Genomic DNA, 12,647 nt, shown 5'->3' with positions numbered 1-12,647 from the left:
GAATTACAAGGAAACTTTTGGAAGGGATGGAAATGTTTTCTTGATTGTGGTGATGCTTTAATAAAGGTGTATATGTGTCAAACTGCTCAAATTTTTTACACTTGAAACGTGAGGTTTATTGATCTTCAATTAGGTCTCAAAAAAGTTGAAAAAATAAAGACTCTAAGAAAATAATATAGTCTCAGTTCTCTTCTGGGCATTCTCACTAGTAACCTGCATCGATGGTACAGAGAAGGTTTTCCTGAAACGGCTGTGACAGTATATGTTCTGACAGTAAGATCAGCTAATCCTCTAATCAGATCAGGGGATATAAAGTTCCCTAAATTGGAGGACACAAGACTGAGTGGAATGGTGAGCACAGAGCACTATTCTAGACTCTGTGGGGAGCTGGACTTGACAGAAATTTGCAGGGAGCTGCTTGTGCAATGTTTACGACCCATCCACATACACTGAACACCATTCCTTTAACCAAGGAACACTATTTCTTTTTTTTTTTTTTCAAGGAACACTATTTCTAATATCCCTTAAGCTAACTGACATACCCTGTCGTGTATATACTGGCAGGGATATTTGAAGTCCATAACTTTGGAGTGCAGATTCCTCGCTAGATTTTTTTTTTTTAAGATTTTTTTTAATTTATTTCAGAGAAAGAGAGTACAAGCAGGGGAAGGGCAGAGGGAGAGGGAGAAGCAGACTCCCTGATGAGCAGGGAGACCGATGCTGGACTTGGGATTTGATCCCAGGACCCTGGGATCATGGCCTGAGCCGAAGGTGGATGCTCAACCACTGAACCACCCAGGCGCCCCTGGTTTTGTTTTTAGTTTTGTTTTTAAAGTAATAGAAGTTTATTAAGTGAAGATATAGAAAAAGCTCTCAAGAGTGAGAAGGGTCCCGACAGGGTTGCCCTCTCATTAGAGTTTTTTAAATTTTAACTAATCTCTTCGGGAGGTCTATTAAAACTAATTTATGCACACACAAATATACACATATACCACATGCACAAACACACATACATGTGCACACACACACTCATATATTACATGTTTTATTCTGAAGCTAGTAAATTATGGATATTTAAACCAAAGCAAAGGCTAGACTTGTGCTTGACTTTTTTAGGTCTATTTAAAATACCCAAATAATTATTTTTGTTCTTAGTCTAGACCAGTGCTTTTCAACTTATCTGCACACTGGAGTCATTTAGAACATTAAAAAATATTTGCAGAGATTCTGGTAAAATTGGTGTGGCATTTGCTTGAGCATTGGGATTTTTAAAAGCTCTTCAGTTTATTCGAATCCAAGGCTTTCTAAGTATGGTCCTCAAACCAGTTCAATAGCATAATCGGAGGACTATTTAGAAATGCAAAGGCTGTGAGGAGAAGGCTAACAGGCGATTGAAGAGAGAGAAAAGAATGAATTCAGTGCATGTCTTTCTCTGATTCTTCCCCATGAAGTCACCTTTGAGAGGTCGTAGTCCTCAGTGTGATTTGCTTCTCTGGATTCTGATCTGTAAGATTGTCAGAGTCAAAAAATAACATATCAATGAATGAAAACAAATATTCTGATTTTCTTTTATCCTTCAGTGTGATGCATTGCAGGAATAGAAATTAGCCTCTGGCATATGGAATGTTAAACATATATTAAATGCTACAAATTTATTTTTTATATAGTTCGTTTACTCAGAATTTATATTAGTTCCCTCTTTTTCAAGGTATTTGACTTGATTCTAAACTCTATATTAAAACTTACATGATGAGAGATAATGTGTTAAATGATCCAGTGAGAAATGAGCATCATGAGCAAAAGCAAAGAAATAATAAATCAAAAGCCTAACTTAATTCAAGAAAGTTTTTGGCTAGATGAACAATGACGATTGAGCCTGGGGGCTAGAACCAGATTGTTGCAGGAGAGGTAGTTCATAACAGAGGTGTTGAGAACTAAGAACAAGGTGACAGCTATATTTTCTCATTAAAAGACAGTCATGCAAAATAGTTGTCTGAAGTAAAATATGTAAATGATATCAAAATTACAAAGCTATAAATCATGATACACCATGATATCAAATAATATCTTTGATTCTTTTTTGAGATTAAAAAAAATAATTACTTATTTGACAGAGAGCAAGAGAGCACAAGCGGAGGGAGCTGTAGAGAGAGGGAGAAGCAGGCTCCATGCTGAGCAAGGAGCCTGACGTGGGGCTTGATCCCAGGACACTGAGATCATGACCTGAGGGGAAGGCAGACGCTTAACCGTCTGAGCCACCCAAGTGCCCCTTTTTTATTGTTTTTTGTATTTTGAAAAAAATTCAAATCTCCTTTCCCTCATTATTTCTCTAGAGCATGCCATCCCACAGGATTGTCTGCTGAGATAGAACCTTCCATGCTCCTCTGTCCAGTAAGGGAACCACCAGCGGCTCATGATTATTCACCACTGGTGACATGGCTAGTGTTGCTGAGGAAATGAATTTGTAGTTTTGCTTTCATTTAAATTGAAGTAACCCCATGGGGCGGGTGCCTACCCTACGGGTGGGTAGAGCTCTGGAGAGACGGCCTTGCTTCTGCTCTTCTTGGTTTCAGGCTCTTTCCATTATGCTGACTCGCACACCGTCTCTTATGCCACAAAAAGGACATGATAATTATTATGTCATTTTCATTTTTTTTTTAAAGATTTTATTCATTTATTTCACAGAGAGAGATTACAAGTAGGCAGAGAGGCAGGCAGAGAGAGAGATAGAGGAGGAAGCAGGTTCTCCGCTGAGCGGAGAGCCCGATGCGGGACTTGATCCCAGGACCCTGAGATCATGACCTGAGCCGAAGGCAGAGGCTTAACCCACTGAGCCACCCAGGTGCCCATTATGTCATTTTCTGATATGCATTTCTTTCTAGCCGTCCTCAGTCTGTTGTGGATCCAGTCCACTAAGACAATACAATATCTTATTTGGATAGCACTTAGCAGTTTACAAAATGTTTTCACACACAGTATTTAGTTTGATCCTATAGATAACTACGAACTGTGTTTTTCTTAAGTGATTCCCCCAAGTGAAAGTTTCCTGATTTGATCAAGTGAAGGAGCTCGTGTAAAGGAAAGTTTGACTGACAATATAAACATTGGTATTTTGAGATATTCTAGAAAAATGCTTAAATTGTTCAGTGATAATGTGAAAAGAATACTCAATTGAACATCAGGAGACCATGTCTGCTACCATTGATGATCATGATAATAATGATAATAATGATAATGATAATAGTAGCAATAAATATAATTATGTACCAACAATATTCCAAGCATTGTGCTAAGTGTTTCATATGCATTACCTACTTTAATCCTCATGGCAATCCCAGAAGATTTTTCAGATAAAGACACTAAAAATTAAAGAGGTTAAGAAATGTATTCAAAATAATATATTGAAGTTGTATTGTTAGAGCACTTTATCTCTCATTGCCAATTTACTTCTTTTTAAAAGTGAGGTTTCTGAACCAAATAATCTTGTTGTATATGTGTGGTATGTGTAAGTTTTGTAATTGTGGAAATGTAGTGATCGGGTGTAGGATAACTTTTGAAAAATGTTATTTCCCAAAACACTTTATTTTTATATTGATCTTGTTTTAAGGTAGCATATTTCTACTCATTGATTTGATATGTTATCATATCAAACTGAATATTTGTGTCCCTCCCAAAATTCGTCGGCTGAAGCCCTAGTCCCCACTGTGATCTTATTAGGAGTTGGGCCTTTGGGAGGTAATTAAGTTTAGATGAGGTCATAAGGTCAGAGCCCCCATGAGGGGATTTGTGCTCTTAAGATAGGAGGAGAAAGGGTCATAAGAGCGTTTCTTTTCACTATATAAGGTTATAATGAGAAGGTGGTAGTCTGCAAGCCAGGAGGAGAGCTCTCATCAGGAACCAAATCTATTGGCACCTTGACTGTGGACTTCCCAGTCTCTAGAACTGTGAGGAACAAATGTCTGTTTTTTAAGTCATTCAGTCTGTGGTATTTTATTCTAGCAGCTTGAGTTAAGGCAGTATCTTAGCTAAGACAGTATCTTCTAGATCTTGCTGAGAACATGAATTAGATTTTTGTATGTGTGTGGGTGTACCAAACCAGTCTGACCTCTTTAATTTTTTTAGATATTGTTTCTATTGAAGTGTAGTTGACATACAATATTATATTAAGTTCGGGTGTGCAATGTAGTGACTCAACATTTATATACATTGACAAGTGATCACCTTGGTGATCTGTCACCATACAAAGTTGTTACAATATTATTAACTACGTTTCCTATGCTCTATATTATCTTATTTATTTTATAATTAGAAGTTTGTACCTTTAATTCCCTCCCCCTATTTTGCTCATTCTGCCACCCCCTCCCCATGAGTTAGATTTTTAGAAAATGAGGATAAGTAATACCTACCAGATTTATGATAAAGATCAACTGAAATAATATATAAAAAATGTTTACTACTACTGTGTCTGATGCATAATAAGGATAAAAAATAAGGATAAAAAAATGTAAATATAATTGAAATGGAATACAGCTCAGTGATTAAGAGGATGAATTCTGGCGCTTGATTTCTTAGGTTCATAGCCTCTGCTACTTACTAGCTGAGGGACCTTGGGCAAATTACTTAACTTTTTTTTTTTTTTTTTTTGCTTTTTAGTTTTCACATCAGGGTAATCAAGATAATAATCATTGTAACAAGGATTATATTGACAAATGTATGTAAAGAATTTGAGACAGTGCCTGAAACATGAGTGCCCATACATATTAGCTATTGTCAGTATTATTTATCATCATGTTTGCATGAGCTTTTTCCAACAGAAGATGTTACCCTGATTACTCCCCTAAAGCTTCTCTAGGATTAATTTTCTCCTGCATCAAATGATTTTTGGGGAGGGGGGCATCTCTGATCACATTTGTAATTGAAAATCTAAAAAAAGGTCAATCAGAATTTTTGCTAGGTAAGCTTCCTCTGCACTTGTGTGTCCTGATGCGTGAGTAGATGTGAATCAGAGCCAGGGCAGGCCTGAAATGCATGTCAGCAGGCAGCATGCCCAGGCAGCAAGCTTTGGAGTTTGAGCACTTCTACCCAGAGAGGGGCAAATCTCTTTCTTGAGGGCTGGTAGTGAGTTACTCTGCAGTGAGAAGAGCCTTGACAATGAAAGATGAATCACACTCAGTTCTGTGGGTTTCCCCAGGGCGTAGGTCTTTTGTCTTCAGGGTGTCAGAGATGGAGGTCCAGCACTCAAGGTTTCCTTGAGGAAGGCAGGGGTGTGTGGGGCTGCAGCTCCGGGGCTCCTCCACGGGTGGGAAAGGCTAGTGCTGCTAGGGTTGCTCTCAGTTCCTGTCTCACGAGTAATTACTCTCATGAGTAATTTTGATGCTGTGTGTATGGAGGTTGGGTTCCAGCTGGTTTCCAATAGATGAGCAAGGCTTTTCTCTCAAAAATGTTCTTCTTTTAAATCACCTCAGCTTAGTAAACTGTTAAACTGGTAAAATGACAAAGATGTATTCTTAGATTCTCCAACTTTCCAAGGAATTATCATCAGTGGGGAGCTTCCTGGTGAATTGAAATCTATTATAGAAAAATTGTATGTGTAGTTTCTTCTTAAGAAGAAGTAACATCTTTAAGAGTAACATCTTTAATGTGATATTCTATAGAGAACAGTATTGAAGGTATGGTTGTTGTTTTCGCAAATACCACTATCCAATGGTTTCTGGGAGGCACAGGAGGTTAGGATAATGAGGAGGTGGAGGGGGACATTTCTCATAATACAGTTTGAGACTGAGAGACAGGTGTTTTTGTTTGTTTGTTTGTTTGTTTGTTTTTTAAAGCATAATTATCAATAGAAGATGCTAAATAGATATTAATTTTGACAACATCAAGAATCTGATTATCTTTTACGTATTATCTCCTGAAGGTAGACTTTGGATAAAAAAATTTTCCTATCACTTCTATACTTCCTTGGGATCCAAAGTGCTCCCCACCTCCCCACCTCGCCACCCAGCTCCTTACCCTGTGCTGTTCACTAGGAAAGGAATCTAGAGCTGTGGGCAAGTCCCTTCATCTTCGAGCAGAGTGCTGTGGTAGAAACTGCATGGACTTTGAATTCAGGCTAGAACTGGGTTTGACTACTGGGTTCAAAATATTTCTTGACTTTTTTGAGATTTCTTTATTTTTTTTTCTTTTCTTTTTTTAAAAATGGAGATACCATTGCTTATCTTACTGTGAAGACTAAATCACCGCACTATGGGCAGAGTGCCTCATGCATATAGATCTTCAACAAATGTTAGTTTGTTTCCCCTTTCTCACTACAGGAGTTAGTGAACAAAGACTTTAACTAAGAAAGAAACTCAGGCAAAAGCAAAGGCAAAGGCAAGGGCAACAATGTCTGAAGATATATATGTATATTTTTCAAAGCCAAACTCTGCCAATTCCCATTGTCTGTTTTATATTATTTCTTTATTGACATTCTCTATTTGGTGAGGTATCATTCTAACGGTTTCCTTTAGTTCGTTGTCTGTGATAGCTCTTTGAGCATATTTTTAAAAAGTTTTTTTAAAGTCTCTGTCTCCCAACTCCAGTGACTAGGATTTCTCAGGGACAAGTTCTATTAATTTCTAACCGCCCCCCCAACATGTATAGCACATACTTTCCTGTTTATTTGTATGCCTTATAATTTTTTGCTGAAGTTTGGACATTTTGAGTATTATAATGTGACAACTCTGAAAACCAGACTTCTCCTTTTCTTTGAAGTTTGTTGCTGCTTTTTATTATAGTAGCTATTTGTTTAGTGAATTTTCTGGACTAGTGTTTTGTAGTTTGTATTCTTTATTGTGTCTGTTCCCTAAAGTCCCTGTTCTGTTTACTTGGGGGTCCACTAGTGATTTGACAAAAATTTCCTCAAACTATTGAATCCAATTTTTTTTTTTTTTAATTTAAAAATCCAGTCTTTGTATATATGGGCTCTGTGCGTATATTGGAGGGTGCCTTCAACACTCAGCCAGGACGCTTGCAGCTTTGTCTTAGTCTTCACTTCTTGTGGCCTAGAGCTCGAAGGTCAGCCAGGGATGAGAGCTTTGTGCATTCACAGGTCTTACTGGAACAAGCTCCTGGCATGAGCATGTGTGGGTCTTACTGATTCCCATGGACATGTGAAAGCTTTTCAATGCCCTCGTTCTCCAAATCATCTCATTCCCTACCCTTTCTTTCTAGACATTTCAGTTGGTCTATTGTGTGCCCCATTGTTATCCCTTGTCCACAGCAGCAGTGTTAACACATTTGCTCTTGAATGTTTTCAACAAATGTTCCCTGGGCAGCCACCTCAGCACTGGAAGAGTTCTAAGGTAGGTGAAATAAAGACAAGCCCTTTGAGCCGGTTCTTCAGGAAACACTAGATAGCTCAAAACAACCACAGTTCTTTAGAGTAAGACCTATTCTGCTTCCTCCCATATTAGGAATCTATACCAGGGATGTGAGCTTTTGTCTTTAATGGGGCCACTAAGCTGGGGATTGGGAGTGGGATGAGGGTAATTTAAATGCTACAAAACTGTTATCAAAATTCACTTGTTTTCTCTTGATTAAGCGTCTTTTTTTCTCTTTTTTTAGTAGTCTTTGATTTGTTTCCATAATTCCAATAAAATTGATTTTGACAGTGTTTGCCAGGGTTTTTTTTTTTTTCTGTTTGTTTGTTTGTTTTTTGTGGAGTGATGTTTCTTTGGAGTTCCCTATTCCCTCACTTTCACTGATGTCACTCTCCACTAATATTATTAACATCTTATATTAGTATAGTATATTCGTTGTGATGAATGAGCCAATACTGATCCACTATTATTTTTTTTAAAGATTTTATTTATTTATTTGACAAACATAGATCACAAGTAGACAGAGAGGCAGGCAGAGAGAGAGGAAGGGAAGCAGGCTCTCCACTGAGCAGAGAGCCCGATGCGGGGCTCGATCCCAGGACCCTGAGATCATGACCTGAGCCTAAGGCAGAGGCTTAACCCACTGAGCCACCCAGGCGCCCTGATCCACTATTATTAACTAAAGTTCATTCTTTATTCAATTTTCCTTAGTTTTTACCTAACGTCATTTTTCTGTTGCAGAGTCCCATCTAGGATGTATATTACATTTGCAAGTCATGTCTCTGGAGGCTCCTCTTGGCTAGGACAGTTTGTCAGGCATTCTTTGTTTTTGATGAACTTGACAGTTTTGAAAATTACTAGTCAAGTATTTGGTAGGATGTCTGTCAGTTGAGTCTGACTGATGTTTTTCTCATGAGTAGACTGAGGCTATGAGTTTTTGGAAGGAAGACCTCAGAGGTCATTTTAATCAAATCTTACCAAGTGTGCATATTGTCACCATGATTTTTCACTGTTGATATTGATCTTCATTATCTGATTGAGTTAGTGTTTGTTAAGTTTCTCCATCAGAAACTACTCTCCCCACCACCTTTCCAAACATTCTTTATGTGGAAGTCACTATGCTCAACCCATACCTAAAGAACGGGTAGTTATGTTTCAAGTTCTAGAAGGCAGAATTTCTGCATTAATTATTTGGAATTCTGCATGGGAGATTTGTCCTCTCTGTCTCTCTCTTTTTAACGTTTATTTATTCATGCAGTCATTCATATCAATACAGACTCATGGGTAACTATTTTATATTTTGGGATACGATCTAATACTACTGTTCAACCTGTCTCAACCTTGGTCACTGGGAGGTTTTCCATTTAGCTCCCGTCCTAGGGAGACTATCTTCATCCCCATTACCATGTTTATTTCAGTTGGAGAATCCCTGGAGGCAGATCCCTTACCTGAAGCTGTGGCTGATATCTATGAACAATAGAAGTAATAGAAGTCTAGTGATGATTAGTGTTTTTGCATCTGATCTTGAAAAAACTCTTTCCTCAGATTTAAATTTTACAAGTGTTGAATAGTATTTTCTTTAGTTAAAGTCTTTGGTATTTTGTTTTCTTTTATTGTTTCCATATTCTTATTCTTTTCAGATTGTTTCAGCTGGGTTTGTAACTTTGTATTCAGCTTCTTATTCTGGCTTCTCTACTTCTCTGGCTCACAGAGGGACAACATTGTTTCCTGGACCCCAGTCCCTTTTTCCCTTCGTCTTTGCCCTCTGGCTCAGACATTTGTTTTTCTTACTTTCTACTTTCAGAGTTTTGCCTTGAGAAAGATGAAATCAGTGAGTTTCCATGTTTGTCACACAACCCTTTCAAACAAGTTTTGACTATCATGACCCTCTTGAGTAGGACAGTCCCACCTAAAAAGTACTATTCCTATTAGACCAACATGTGCTCCAGATCAAGACTTGACCTATTATCATCTTGTCTGACTTCCTTTTAGTAAGTTTTCCCTTTGTTTAATTTTTCTTTAGAATACCAGTTCCATAAATTTTCCAAATATGTTTTCAAAATATGCCACCCCCTTGGCAATAATTCTATTCCTCTGAATGTCACACAATAATTCTTGGAGTCATTTGCCCCTATCTTCCTGGGGTTTCCTTCTCAAATCTGACTAAATGTTCTTAACCACTTTAGGGCTCTGTCCTAGTTTTTAAGAGATGGTTTGCCAGTTGTTCTTACAAAATGCTGCTGCTTTAAGAGGAATCTTTTTAATAAAATTTCTGACCTTAGTTCTCTCCAGGATGTCATTATATCTCCTCTCCAAGGCATTTCCTCTTTTGATCTGATTGATTTTTTTTTAGGTACCAGTCTTCCTTTCTGAACTGGTAACAACTGAAATATATTGCCCTTTTCTATCACCTTCCTTCAGAGAAGTTAGACTCGAGTGTTATCATCTTTTTAACTTTGTAGTTCCTTCTCCCAGCTCTTAGCATCTGATTTCTCCTTCATGTCTGCCCAGCCTATGTTTTAAGATCTCAATATTTCTTTTAAGGAAATATCTTTCTCATTACTACACAGTTTGACATCCTCTATTTTATTTTCCTTCTTCTATTACCTTGTTCTGATGGTAAGAAAGAAGGTACCTATTTAAGCTACTCCAATTTCTTCTTGGCTCCTAGGGAAAATCAGAATCTCAGAGCCATGGGCTGACAGATACAGACCTTTAAATTGCTTTCTCAATTTTGGAGCATTTAATAACCTCAGTCAGTTATTTTTTGACATCAGCCTAGGAAGAGGGCATAGTCTCTTTATAAAAAGAGTCCCTAGTCCTTTTGATTTAAATATTAACACAATCAACATTCCTTTTATGACTGCAGCCATGGTTTGAAACTCTGAGCTCCAATAATGAGAGTTTCTTTAATGATCAAATGCAGAGCCTGCTTGAAACTGTTTTGTTGAAGTAAAGGCAGTCTAATGGGCATGCCACATGAATTCGAGTTTGGTTCTGCCTCCTCCATTGCTCTATCACCTTATGTGCATTTCAGAATAGCATACACACACACACACACACACACACACACACACACACACACACACAGAAGAACACAATTTGGAGAAGTTAGTGTAGTAGGCAAGCTCCTGTCTGTAGCTAGGAATTTTAAAATACAACTCCACTAAAATTTGTAGCATATTTTGAATTGAGCCACTGTTCAAATTTCTGCCCTAGTGTTTAGAGATCTCGCTAAGAAATCCATTAAAGAAAGTGGCCAATGTTCTCTCTCTCTCTCTCTTTTTAGATTTATTTATTTATTTATTTATTTGAGAGAGAGTGAGAAGGAGTGAACACATTTGTGCATGTGTGCACAAGAGTAGCGGGGGGCGGGCAGGGGGCAGATGGAGAGAGAGAGAAGGGAGAAAGAAGCAGACTCCCAGTGGGCTTGATCTTACACCCTAAGATCATGACCTGAGCTGAAGTCAAGAGTTGGATGCTTAACTGACTGAGCCACCCAGGCACTCTGCCAATGTTCTTTTATCACCTAATGCTTGAAAAGCTTATTTAAGAAAATAAAACAAGAGTTGTTTTTCCTTAGAGTCTATTTTGTTCAAGGGACTAAATTTTCTGTGGTCTATATTCATGAATGCCTGAGGTTTAATGCTACATCCCTTTAATGATAAAAACCAGCCACTTGGTGTAATATAAGCCATTATAAACTACCATAATTAATAAATTCACATGGCCCATACTTACTGAAGTGTAAAGTCTAAGCAGGCTGTATTGATCCACTGAAACTTTTGTGTTAATGTTGAAGTGTTGGCCTCAACATTCTTTCTGAAGAAAAAGCTTTAGTTAGGTTTAATCAGTTCAACTAAAATATTTTCAGAACACACAAGATCCTGGCTCAGAAATAAAATATATCTTAATTTGTGACATGTGTGTTGCAATATAAGGCTGAGATTGCTGAGAAATTGCTTTAGTTATTAGCATTTCTTCCAAGTGCTATCAAGTCTTCACTTCTGGCCTGGATAATATGTAAATAGTGGGGCCCTCCCAATAATCCATTCCCTCTGGGAATCAAATCCTGACCTTGAACTATGTTTGCTGGAAGTGGGTCTCTGGTACCACAACTACTTAACTGTTACAGTAGCTACGTTGTATCTGTGATCTTCAGATCCTTTTTTTTTTTTAAGATTTTATTTTTATTTATTTGAGAGAGAGAGGGAGTGAGTTTGAGGTGGGGTTTGGAGGGACAGAGGGCGAGGGAGAAGCAGACTCCTGTTGAGCAGGGATCTTTAACATGGGGCTCAATACCACCCAAGCCAAAGGCAGATGCTTAACCCACTGAGCCACCCAGGCACTCCTGATCTTCCAATTCTTTTAGCTTGTGTTTTTTGAGATGTCTTGCTTTTCTGTGGAAATTTTTAAGATCAGGAATTTCTCAGGAATTTTTAAGATCAGAATGGACAATTTGGGAGGGTGTTGAGAGGGTGGCTAATTGTCGAATGTTTTGGGTCCCTCACATCCACTTAACTTAAAAATACATTTCTTGGGGCTCCTGAGTGGCTCAGTCAGTTAAGCACCTGACTTGATTTTGGCTCAGGTCATGATCTCAGGGTTGTGAAATCGAACCCCATGTTGGGCTCCACACTGGATGTGGAGCCTGCTTATGAGTCTCCCTCTCCCTCTGCTCCTCCTCCACTGAAAAAATACCTCCCTCCGTCTCTCTCTCTCTCTCTCTCTCTCTCTCACACACACACACATACACACACACATGCACACATTCCAATTAAAATTTCATTTGAATGGGAAGATGATGCTATGATGAGACATTTGAATGTCATTATTCTCTAAGGATATAATAATTCCTCCCTTCCCCATCTCATTACATTTCTTGTAGGGAACAAATAAAGTACATTTATAAAAAAGACTAAAAGAGCTTTAAAAGATTGTATGAATGAAAATTAATATTAGGGATTTTGGTTTTCTTGTTCACTGGTGGGTCATTCAGTCATTTATGGTGGCAATAATTCACAAATACTTACTGGGCATCAACTATGTACCAGGTATCTGTGGGGCTGAAACAGGAAAACAGATGAAGACCCAATGTATTAGTTAGTTACAGCTGCTATAACAAAGGACCACAAACCAAGTGACTTAAACAAAAGATATTTTTTTGTCTCACTATCCTGGAGACAGGAAGTCTGAAGTTAAGGAGTTGGCAGGATTGATTCCTCCTAACAATTTTCAGTGCTTCTCTCCTAGCTTTGGGGAGTTTGCTGGCAATCTTTGGAGTTCCTT

The sequence above is a fragment of the Enhydra lutris genome, unplaced genomic scaffold (genome assembly GCF_002288905.1).
Source record: "Enhydra lutris kenyoni isolate GAN:26980312 unplaced genomic scaffold, ASM228890v2 scaffoldscaffold7, whole genome shotgun sequence".
Taxonomy (NCBI): Eukaryota; Metazoa; Chordata; class Mammalia; order Carnivora; family Mustelidae; genus Enhydra; species Enhydra lutris.
The sequence above is the reverse complement of the archived record's forward strand: the minus strand, read 5'-3'. Positions refer to the sequence as shown.